The sequence below is a fragment of the Cibotium barometz genome, chromosome 13 (assembly GCF_041138505.1).
Source record: "Cibotium barometz isolate CiBa-2024 chromosome 13, ASM4113850v1, whole genome shotgun sequence".
Taxonomy (NCBI): domain Eukaryota; kingdom Viridiplantae; phylum Streptophyta; class Polypodiopsida; order Cyatheales; family Cibotiaceae; genus Cibotium; species Cibotium barometz.
The window spans coordinates 7,070,875-7,084,489 of record NC_141058.1 but is presented as its reverse complement, the minus strand read 5'-3'; positions in this window follow the sequence as shown (position 1 = coordinate 7,084,489).

Sequence of the window (13,615 nt, the reverse complement as noted above, 5' to 3'; positions counted from 1 at the left end):
ACCCAATTACTAATTTATAAATTTCAGTTTGAATATCAAATTGTATGAATTTTATCACACAATTACAACCTTTTAGTGCTTCTTGATAAATTTTTGACATATTTGGCTTCTCGGTTGATCCTCATTAGCCAAATAGCTCTGATAACAACTGTAAAATCCCTGTCCCACTGTGCAACAATTTCAGGGGTGCTAGCAGCGGAAGTAGCACTCGCGGCCTCGTCCCCAATGGATATCCGGACAAGAGACTAATCCATCGGTTTTTCCAAAATTGAACCCGAAAAAAACTTCCTTTGTCCAGAAAGCACGAGCGATTCCACCAGGATAACTTTTTCCTAACGTAGTCAAAAGCCTTAACTAACTGAGTTCATCTGACCGAACCCGTAAGTCCCATAGTCAGATCAGGGAAAAAGACTGTACTTGGATCATAAAGACCAACGCTTTTTTCCTCATTGAGAGGCATAGCCGTTGATTCTTTTCCATAGAATAAATTTTCTCCAGAATTTACTTCATCTATCGAACTAAACAGAAATTGATTCTCGATTTACGGATCCATCAATCCAGCCTAACCCCATCCAATCCCATGGGTTAGCCAACCGCCCAACCACTGTAGTGATAGGATCCAATTAGAAATTTGGTTAGGTTTTGTCCCGGGTACCAAAGAAAAGAGTTCTCAAGCCCCCTAGCCGGAAGTTCATGCAAACATAAAACTAGTCACACCACCAATATGAAATTACCTTTTTTTTCTCAGCATCAGCTATCTTTAAAACAATCCTTTAATGAAACCATTGTGTCACTGATCACAATTCTCAAAATCTCTAGTTTTGAATCCTTATTTCTAATCATTCCTTCACCGGTGTACTTATGACATCATTGGCAACTAGAACGCTCACCACCTGTTCACTCATCACAGGGGCCTTTTCGATAGTTCCTAGCTCATAGTAACCGGCAATATATTCACATAACAAAATGGAATCTTCGTGGAAGATCAGCAGGATCAACCAACAGATCCATATAAAAGAGTCATGGACTCATCCGTTGACGACCAGCAAGGTCAATCAACCAGATCCATGCCCGATTTCAGAAAACAACTCTTACTCCTTGTCAATATCTTCCACGACGCACGTGTGGGTATCTTCGGTGACCCAGAGCCCGAGCATCGTATGGTCAGCACCCTCTAGGATCCTTCGCAGGTCACCTAGCGCTTCACTCATAGGCCGCTTCCTTGGTCCCTCATCCACTGTAAAGGAAGCTCACCATTTCAATCGAACCGAGGCTGGTCAAGACCTCGGCCGACCATGCTACGCGAGACGTTCTCCATTGACTCTTCGTCAGCTGTTGCAACTTTATCAGTTAGGTCTCCACGACCTTAATCACAAGACGGTCAAAATGCTTCCCCAACATTCTTGACCTAAAACAGTCATTTACAAACAGGTCACAAATACAGTTTCTATACTGAACTCTCGTCTTTCCACATTATCCCTCATCAGTCCACATTACTTATTCCACATTCCATTCATATGTGTACTCATTCTCATCTAATCATATCATTTTCCATCTCATCATATCAGATTCATTCACATCACATATCATTTATTCACATCCCAATTCACATGTCATCACATCTCATCCATTCACTCATATCGACGTCACATCATTTCACATACACATTCGCATTCATTATTCCACATACACATCCACATCCATATATCCACTTCCACATCCATATCCACATCCATACATCCATTTTCACATCCACATTCATACATCCATATCCACATCCACATTCATATATCCACATCCCCATTCACATATATACATCCACATCCACATCCACATCCACATTCACATTCATACATCCACATCCACATCTACATTCATACATCCACTTTCACATCCGCATTCATACATACACATCCATATCCATATCCATACATCCACTTCCACAAATTCATACATCCACATCCACATCCATACATCCATTTCCACATCCACATCCATACATCCATCTACATTATCCCACATCATACACACATCAAACCACATCATCCATACATCCATCTACATCAATCCACATCATTCATACATCAAACCACATCATCCATACATCAATCTACATCAATCTACATCATTCACACATCAAACCACATCAATCTACATTAATCTACATCATTCACACATCAAACCACATTATCCATTCATCCATCTATATCAATCCACATCATTCACACATCAAACCACATCATCCATACATCAATCTACATTAATCTACATCATTCACACATCAAACCACATCATCCATTCATCCATCTACATTAATCCACATCATTCACACATCAAACCACATCATCCATACATCAATCTACATTAATCTACATCATTCACACATCATACCACATCATCCATTCATCCATCTACATCAATCTGATTCCTATCACATCTCATCACATCTATTTATAGATTGTAAGAGAATTCTAATTTTTGATATAAAGATTCTTTACGCATCTAATTAGGCATAAAGATAACTTTAGTAGGAATAACACTTTTATAAAAATCCTTTTATGCATCTATTTAGGCATAAATTTAATTTTAAGGAAAATAACACTTTCGAATTAAAAATAAACCTTTTATGCATTTTACTATGCATAAATTCCATTTTAATGAGAATAACACTTTCAAAATAAAAATAAATCTTTTATGCATAATTTCAATTTCAATGAAAATAATACTTTTGAAATAAAAATAAATCTTTTATGCATTTTTCTATGCATAAAATCAAAATTGATAAGAGTAACTCTTTTGGATTAAAAGTAAAATTCTTTATGCATCTATTTATGCATAAAATCAAAATTAATAAAAATAACTCTTTTGAATTAAAAATAAAATTCTTTATGCATCTTTCTATGCATAAAATCAAAATTAATAAGAATAACTCTTTTGGAATAAAAATAAAATTCTTTATGCATAAAATCAAAATTGATGAAAATAACTCTTTTGAAATAAAAATAGATTTCTTTATGCATCTTTCTATGCATAAAATCAAAATTGATGAGAATAACACTTTTGGATTAAAAATAAAATCTTTATGCATCTTTCCATGCATAAATCCAATTTAGTAGGAATTACACTTTTAGAAGAAAAGAATTTCTCTTATGCATCTTCCCATGCATAAAAACTAAATCCAATGAAAAATAACTCTTTTAAAATAAAAACTTTCTTTTATGCATAAATTCAATTATGATGAAAGTCACACTTTTATAATAAAATAATTTCTTTTATGAATCTACTTTATGCATAAAATCCTTTTATGATAAAAATCACACTTTTAATATAAAAAAATCTTTTATGCATATGTTTATGCATACAAATCATTTATGATGAAAATCACTCTTTTAATATAAAAGAATTTCTTTTATGCATCCATTTATGCATAAAAATCATTTATGATGAAAATCACACTTTTAATATAAAAAAGTCTTTATGCATATGTTTATGCATACAAATCATTTATGCTGAAAATCACTCTTTTAATATAAAAGAATTTCTTTTATGCATCTATTTATGCATAAAAATAATTTATGAGATGAAATCACACTTTTAATATAAAAAATCTTTTATGCATACAAATCATTAATGATGAAAATCACTCTTTTAATATAAAAGAATTTCTTTTATGCATCCATTTATGCATAAAAATCATTTATGATGAAAATAACACTTTTATAATCAAAATAACAATTTCAATATGCTTCTTCTATGCATAGAATTTAATTCTAAAGAAAGTAACACTTTTTTAATAAAATATTTTTAGTATGCATTTTTTTATACCTAGGAGGGGGAAAGCCTTTCCAACAAGGCATAGAATCAATTTATCATTTTAAAGATAACAAAAATTAGAAAACCATTAAAAGAATAAAGAAAAAGTAGGATTTACATGAATTTCTGGAAGCTTTCCTTTGGCTTGATGGTTTGAGGGATCTACTCTTGTTTGCAACAAGAGTGGCCACCAATTCTTTAGAAGAGAGAATGGTCAAAAACTAATGAATTATTAAGAAATTCATAGTTTTTGGCTCTGGGGAGAAGTAGAGTAACAGTGCATAAAACACTATTAACTTCAACAAAGGGAGAGGCTTCTATTTATAGGAAAAAGTGAGCTTCTAACCAAGCAAACTGATTCTAGAATTTTCCAGATCAGTTTGGTCAAATTTTCACCATTTTTGGGTCAGTTTAGCTTACTTTTTAGAACTAGACTTGAATTAGGAGAGAGGAGAGATGAAATATCTCAATTTTTGGGAATTTAAAACTCCACCACACATGTGAAATAGATGCCTCCTTCTCACGAGGGGGAATCCCCACTCTAAGGTGTCAAAAATTTATTTTTTTAGTATTTCCTTTGGTCCTTAGTCCACTCTTCATCTTATGTGAGTATTTACTCATTTTTGGGGGGGTTTTCTTTATTTCTTCTATTTCCTTTGGTCCTTAGTCCACTCTTCATCTTATGTAAGTATTTACTCATTTTTGGGGAGATTTTCTTTATTTCTTCTATTTATCTCCTCCACACATTTGGATGAATCTGATTGGCCCCTCAGAACCCTAATTTAAAATTTTCAAAAAATCTAGACCCCTAGGATAAGGCCTTTTTGAACAGATTATAATTGATTTCCAATGCACCTTCTTTGAACTTCTATTTTGGGGGAATATTTTAATAAGAAGAGATATTTTTCCATCCAAAAATATCTAAAATCTGAATAATCTCTCTCTAGAATATTTTCTCTCTCTAAGCCAAAATAGGTAGAAACAAGATCTTTTATATATCTGAAGAGGGATTTGATTACAGGGGAAGATACTGGACATCTTGAGAGGATGGGGAGGAATCTTACATTCTTTCCCACTTGAAAAACATGAGATGTCCTCATCTCGCAAACTGGGGGTAATCTCGTAACAGTTCGGCTTCTTTCTCCCAGGTGGCATCTTCAAAAGCATACAACTTCCATTTGACCAATAATTCTCTTAGAATTCTGTTCCTGAGAACCTTTTCTCGAACATCAAGGATTTCTTCAGGTTGGAGTTCCATCTGCCCTTGGGTTGAAGAAGTTAAGATTTTATCATCATCAAGCACATGATTTGGGCTTGGTATATACTTTTTAAGAAGGCTGACATGAAATACATTATGTACTTTGAGATGAGGAGGCAGAAGAAGCTCGTAGGCTAAGTCACCTACTTTCTTTGTAATCAGATATGGTACACAATATCTGGGGGATAACTTCTTATACTTCCCAAGAGATAGAGAACTTTTTTTGGGGCGTTCTCAAATGAAGACCATATCTGCTTCTTCGAATTTTGTGTCTGACCTCTTCTTATCTGCATACTGCTTCTGTCTATCCTGGGCAGTTTTTATATCTTTGCGAATTGACTGCATCTGCTGCTCCATGTCATCAAGCATCTGTCTAGACATCTCGACCCTAATCAATGGGTCGGACCAAGTTAATGGAGTTAAGCAATCTTGTCCATACAAAGCTTTGAAAGGGCTCATCCCAATACTTCTGCGATAAGAAGCATTGTAGGCGAACTCGAATAGGTGCAGATAGCTTAGCCACTTCTTGGGTTCCCTGCCCACCACAACATGACCGAATTATATCTTTGATTACTTGGTTCACCCTTTCAGTTTGACCATCGGTCTCGGGGTGGTAAGCTGTGCTGAGATCCAAGAAAGTTCCTACTGCTTCAAAAAATGTAGTCCAGAATCTTGACGTGAATTTGAGATCTCAATCACTTACTATTCTTCTAGGGTAGGCCATGCAATCTGAAGATTTCTTTGAGGAACACTCTGGCCACATCCACTGTAGTGTAGGTTTCTTTTACTGGAATCAGATGGGCAACTTTGGTTAGTCTATCAACTACCACGAAGATGGAGTTGTAACCTAATTGTACTGAGGGTAACCCAGTAATAAAATCCATACTGATGCATTCCCACTTCATCTGGGGGGATGTCTAATGGATGTTACTTCCCAGGCATTTTTACTCTCTCGGCCTTTACTTTTTGATGACAGGTCAAACATTGACGTACATGATTAAGCACACATCCTTTTTTAGACCAGGCCAAAAGAAGCTTTTCTTCACAGACATGTAGGTTTTGATGAAACCTGGATGTCTTGCAATAAGGTGTCATGGGCTTCAATCAAAATTTGACCCTTAGTTCCCTCATCATTAGGAATGCATAATCTGCGATTATAATACATAATTCCATCATCCAGGCTGTACCCTTGAACTTGGTTCAACTTCTGTGGAGTTTTGCTTTCCTGTATAAGTAGGGTAGCAATAGGGCCAAAGAATCTATCCTGCATGATCTTCTCACTTGCTTCAATAATCAAAGGATTTGACACTACAGTAATTGCAAGCAAGGAGGCTTTTCTGTTTTGAGGGCATCTGCTACCACATTTTCTTTGCCTGGGCGGTACTTGATTTCAAAATCAAATTCCTGCAAGGTGTACATCCACCATCTTTAGCGCATGTTGAGATCCTTTTGAGTGAAGATCCACTTTAAGCTTTGATGATCTGTTCATCAAAGTGAATCTTTGACCCAGTAGGTAATGTCTCCACAACTTTAGGGCATATACTACTGAAAGTAGTCCCAGGTCATGGACAGCATAATTCCTCTCATGTGTGAACTCAATTTTTAGGATTCATAGGCCACTGCATGACCTTCCTGTGCATGAGTGCACCTCCCAGGGCAAAACCACTGGCATCAGTTACTACCTCAAAAGGGTAGAGAGAAATCTGGGAGATTTAGAACGAGATCGGTTACCAAGGCGGTCTTCAGCTTATTAAAAGCACTCTGGCACACCTGGCAGACCATTGAAACGGGATATTCTTCTTGAGAAGATTAGTCAGGGGGAAGCTATGAGAACATACTTTGGTATAAAAATTCTATACCAAACAACCAGTTAATCCCAAGAATCCTCTGATTTCTTTCACTTCTTTGGTTTAGGCCAATCTATGACTACTTGGACTTTAGCGGAATCTAGAGAAATTCCATCTTTGGATACCAGAAAGCCCAAGTATTCAACATGGTCGTCGAACAGAGAAAGTGCATTTGCTCTTTTTTGCAAAGAGTTGGTGCTTCCTTAGGATCTCAAGAACTCTTCTGACATGAGCTTCATGGTCAACTGCATTCTTTTAGTAAATCAGAATATCATCTCAAGAAAACAAGATTAAAATCATCCAAGTATTCTCTGAGAATTTCCTACATTAATCGATTGAATGTAGCTGGGGCATTTGTCAATCCAAACGGCATGACAGTGAATTCAAAATGCCTATACCGAGTATTGATGGTGGCTGTCTTCGGGATATCTTGCTCATTAATCCTGATCTGATAATACCCTGATTTGAGATCTATCTTTGTGAAGATCTGGGCTTCACTTAGCCTGTTTAGAAGCTCATCAATTCTAGGGATAGGATACTTATTCTTAACTGTCAGGCTGATTGAGACCTCTGTAGTCCACACAGAGTCAGCGTTCCATCTTTCTTTTTCTGAAAGATAACTGGCCCACCCCAAGGTGAAACACTCGGTCTTACAAACCCTTGTTCTAACAGCTATCTAAGCTATTCCTTGAGTTGTTTGATGGCTTCAGGAACTCGCATTTTGTACATGCGCATGGCTACGGGTTGAGCTCCGGGGGGGGGGGGGGGGGGTAAATTCTATCACATGATCTACTTCCCGAATTGGAGGCATCTCTGTTAGTTCTGCTGGGAATAAATCATCATAATCACTTAACCATTCATGTTCTTTAGCTTTTAGCTTTGAGTCTACTGGATTCATTTTGACAACATAAATGAGCTGCTTCTTTCTAAGTCCTTTTAGTAACTTAGAAGCCTTTACTAACTTGGGGATCCTGAAATTCCGGTTCCTTGAACTTTATTTCCATGAAGGTCACGGAAGGAAATGGTTCCATTATAACAGTGAATGTTAGCTTGATTTTTATGGAGCCAATCCATTGCAAGGATCCCGTTAAAAACTCCCACAGGTATACTCTCTGAACTGACAGTTAGTTAAATTCCCATCTAGATTGAACTGAATACGATCTGTCTCAAGGTGAGTGAAAAGAATCTTCCCACTTGCCAATTCAACTTGCATAGGTTTCCTTGATTTTTGATCTAAGACTAGCTTACGCAAGCATCTAGGGGAAATGAAAGAATGAGTACTACCTGAATCAATCAAAAGATTAAAAGGCTTACCCTAATACTGAGCTCGAGTATGAATGACAGAGAATTGACGGTTTGGCCCTTGGTTTTCAATTGCTACACATAAATCTTTCTTCTTTCTTCTTCCACTACTTGTAGTACTGGATAGAGCAACCGTAGGCTGCTTCTTGCTGCTCCAAGTCACAGCATCACTCCCCAAAGAAAACATGAAGCCACTAGTAGATCTTCTATCTGAGATACTACTAGCCCAATCAGCATCTGTGTACCCATGTACACATATCTCTGTACCCATCTGTGTACCCATGTACACATATCTCTGTCCTCCCAGTTTTATAAAATAGTCCATAATGCAAAGTAGACCTCACATATCTCACTATTATGCGTCTCAATGCATCCAAATGTGGCTTCCGGCGAGAAACCTGCATAAATTGACACACCAACCCAACAGCATAGCTCAAATCTGGCCTAGTGATCGTCATGTAGATCAAGCTTCCTACTATGCACCTATACATAGTAGGATCCTCCAAAATCTCTCCTGAATCTGCACTCAACTTGCCATTCCGATCCAATGGCACTAAGATAGGCTTTTACCCTGTCATACCATACTTGGACAACATGTCCAAGCCATACTGTCTCTGCAGTAATCCAATACCATCATGTGGTGACCTAATCACCTCAATGCCTAAGAAATATTTGAGCTCGCCTAGATCCTTCATCTCAAACTTTCCATTCTGATCCAATGGCAGTGAGATAGGCTTACAGCCTGTCATACCATACTTGGACAACATGTCCAAGCCATACTGTCTCTGCAGTAATCCAATACCTTCATGTGGTGACCTAATCACCTCAATGCCCAAGAAATATCTGAGCTCGCCCAGATCCTTCATCTCTCAAACTTCTGTCTAAGCAAGATCTTTACATCAAAGATCTCTGTATCATGGTCCCCCATAATGATCAAGTCATCTATATAGATGACAACAAGCACAACCCCTCTATGACTGTGTCTCACATACAGCGAGAAATCTGCATTGGCTACATGAAAGCCAATAGTGACAAGATATTCAAAAATCTTGTCAGACCATGCTCTTGGTGCTTGTTTTAAGTCATACAAGGCTTTCTTCATCCTGCAAACATGCTCGGGGTGACTCACATCCTCATAACCAGGTGGCTACAACATATACACCTCTTCCTGCAAATCCCCATGCAAGAATGCATTCTTTACGTCCATCTGATGTAAAGACCATTTCTTTGATGCAGCCACTACTATCACAACTCTCATTGTTGCCATTTTGGCAACTAGGCTGAAAGTTTCCTCATAATCAATGCCATATGTCTGCACATATCCTTTGGCTACCAATCTAGCCTTATACCTGTTTATGCTTCCATCACTGTTATGTTTTACTTTGTACACCCACTTGCATCCAATGGCTTTCTTGACTTCAAGCAATTGTACTAAATCCCAAGTCTCATTTCCATATAGTGTATCCATCTCCTCATCCATAGCTTTCTCCCAACACACATTTCCAATAGCCTCATCAATGCATGTGGGATCTACAACTTGCACAACCTTTGCCATGTATGCATAGTGATGTGCCACATAACCATCATAGGTAAATCTCTAAACAGGGTTCTTCACTCTCCCAAATCTTCTCAGCTTTGCATTCATGGCTTCCATAGCCTTCTTTACACCAGGTGTTCTCATAGCTGGTATCCTAAGATCCTCACATCAAGGCTCATCTCTAAGCCACTAGACTCTCCATCAACATGAGAATGCCCTGCAGAAATGTCAGGCATACTAAGGGGCTCAACCACTTTCTCTTTGCCTTTATGTGATGTACTAATCACATTTGCAGGATTGTATATGACGCAGCCTGCCACTCCATGGTCTATCAGCTAAACCACTCGATGAGGACTCTTTTGGTCCACTCAAAGACTGTGATTGCTGACTTGCATTCTGTGCAACCACATTTCCACTCACATAAACCCCAACAGCTTCTTTTTCAGCAGCATACCAGCTGCTCTCATAAAAAACAACATCCCTGCTTACCCTCAACTCACGTGTAGCAAGGTTATAGCACCTGTATCCCTTTTGCTCAAGGGAATATCCAATAAACACACATTTTTCAGATTTTGGATCTAGCTTAGTTCTTAGCTCACGTGTAGCAGGGTTATAGCACCTGTATCCCTTTTGCTCAAGGGAATATCCAATAAACACACATTTTTCAGCTTTTGGATCCAGCTTAGTTCTCAGCTCACGTGTAGCAGGGTTATAGCACCTGTATCCCTTTTGCTCAAGGGAATATCCAATAAACACACATTTTTTAGCTTTTGGATCCAACTTAGTTCTCAGCTCATCTGGCACATGCACATATACAATGCATCCAAAGACTTTCAGATGAGACAAATCAGGTTTTCTGCCAGTAAACCTCTCCTCTAGAGTTACATCATGTATGGCAGTTGGAGTCCTGTTCATGATGCAAAAAATTGCTATAGAAACAGCCTCAGCCCAATAGCTATGCGGCATATTCTTCTCTTCCATCAATGCTTGCGCAATCGCAGCAATGTGCCTGTTTTTTCGCTCAGCAACTCCATTTTGCTGCGGAGTGTATCTGCATGTAAACTGTCTCCAAATATCATTTTTCTTCAAAAATTCAGAGAACTCATTGGAGTACTCTCCCCCTCCATCTGACCTTAGGCACTTTGTATATTTCCCTGTTTGCTTTTCAACCATAACTCTGAAATTCTGAAAGTGAGTGAACACCTCACCCTTCTCCTTCATGAAGTATACCCACACTTTTCTTGTGTGGTCATCAATAAATGTCACATAATACCTGTAGCCTCACATAGACATGGTCTTCGTAGGACCCCATACATCTGAATGCATAACATCTAGTGCATTTCTGCTCACATTTTTGTTACGTGGAAATACATGCTTTGTTTGCTTTCCAAATTGGCATGCTTCACATATTCTCTGCATACCTTCAACTTTAAATTTTGGCAGCCCTGTCACAATTCCTTTAGTCTGCATAGACTTCATTCTTTGCACATACACATCCAATTCTTTTATGCCAAATGTCTGTGTCTGCAACAATTCCTGAACCATTTGCAAATATCGCAGCACTCACTTCACGCATGTTTATATTCAATGTAAACATTCTACCCACTCTGTTGCCTTTTGCAATCAACCTGCACTTGTCTTTAAAGTCTTTAACATAATTGAACCCGCAAACCCTGCTCAATCATCTGGCCAACTGAAACCAGATTCTTTGTTATGTTCGGAACATGAAGTACATCTACAAGGTACTTCACTTTGCCATCCTGCATCATAGACAATGGCACATCTCCAACATGGGCAATTGGATGAGCAGTGTCATCCCCTGTTTCCACAAAACCTGGTCTTTCAAGGTTTTTCATCTCCTTGAACCACTCCCCATGCCTTGTCATGTGGTTTGAAGCACCTGAATCAACATACCATACATCATCTTTATGTGCTGCTTCAACATTTTCAGACATGGCATTAACGACATGCTGCATAACAAACAATCTTTCATTATCCTCATTGTTTCTGCTCGAGGATACATAGTTATTTTTCTGCAATTTCCCATTTTGCATGTCAGCCTGCTTCTTATAATAATCTGCCTACACATGTCCAGGCTTACCACAATAAAAGCATCCACGTGTATCATTATACTACCTTTGCCAATTTCCACGACCTCTTTGACCCCCCCTGCCTCTGAATTGGCCTCTTCCACCTGCATGTTGTTGTTGTTGTGAATTCTGGGACTGTTGTTATTACTGCTGGCCATAATTCTGGGACTGTTGTTATTGCTGCTGGCCATAATTCTGATTACCTATTCGGCCACCTCCTTGACCGCGTCCACGGCCTCCTCTACCTCGTCCTCTTCCTGAACTTGTGTAGAAGGCCTGTTGCTCTGAACTGTTTTTGTTTTGTGAGGACTGTTGGTCTTCACTCAAGCTCTTCTCTTCTATAATCAACATACTAGACTCCAAATCTGTGAAATTGGCAATGTTTTTCCGAGTTTGAATGGACGTCTTGGACGCCTTGTATTGTGGCCCAAGACCATGTAGGCAGACTTCCACCTTATCATCATCATCTACTGAAATGCCAATAGATGCAAGGGATTCCACAATACCCTTTATCTTCAATGCATAGTCATTTACGGACATACTCTTTTTCTCTATAGTATGAAGTTCATTCTTCAACTGTATCTTTCGTGCCTTGGTATTTGTTTCATAGAGCTTTACCAAGGTGTCCCATGCCTCCTTGGGGGACTTGGCATCCTGAATGTGCCCAATCATGGTGTCTTGTATACTGATGATAGAGAGCCAATACATAACTTTTCTAGCTCCTTGGGTCCAGTCCTTGAATTCTTTCACATCTGCAGCAGTCGGATTGATCCCCGGTAAATCCGGTGCCTCTTCATGCTCACCTTCTATGTAGTCCCAATAACCCTTTCCCATTAGGAAATTCATCAACCTGAACCTCCAAGCATGGAAGTTGTTCTTATCAAGCTTCTCAGCAACAATCTAGTTTATGCCATCATTTGACATCTTGCCAGACACATAAATTTACCAGAAACAGCACTCTGGTTTGTCCTACATAAACTGCTGTATTTTTTGCAGCGGTACTATAGTACACTCAAATGTCACAACCAGTGACCTCAATGTGCATACATACACCCAATGGCAACTGTTGACCTCCTTGCAGTACACACAATGCTGCACAGCCAATCTTTCTTCCTGCACAGTTCTTAAAATAGAGTACTGCAGAGAATCGATGACTTACCCGCCCGCAGTGCTTGAAATCGCTTGCTTTTTGAAAAACGGAGGTCGTGACACGCCCGAAATGCATTTTCGGTCCAAAAAATGTCATCCGATAGGACAGTATAGTTGCCCTATAGCTTTACTCCCGCAAAGAAAGCTCCTCAATCAGAGATCGTTTGTCGGTGCCTCCCATAGAGCTCCCGACAAGGGTGTAGTCTTCAACACAAATAGGGAAGAGTAGTTGAAGCTCTTACCCTCGTACCGCTTCCTGTGCTTCTCTTGCTTGCAGCTCAGCCCTTAGCATGAACCAGGCTCTGATACCATGAAAAAATGCAGGGGAGAAGAGAGCTTGAGCTCTTGCAAGCACCCACACACTCACAAAACCCTAATAGAGAACACACAAGGTGAGAGGCTGAAAATCTTCTTCTTCTTCACTCAATACTCAACATTCCATATACAAAGATAAGAGTACACACCATATGAAAGGTACTCAACCAAATACATACTAGGGTTATCTATAGTGTGAACCCAACTAAAATGAGCTGGCACTATAACTATGCCAGTCTCTAGAATGGCTGTCACACAGCCTGTCATCCCATTGGCCGCATATCACCCATGATCTCACCAACCA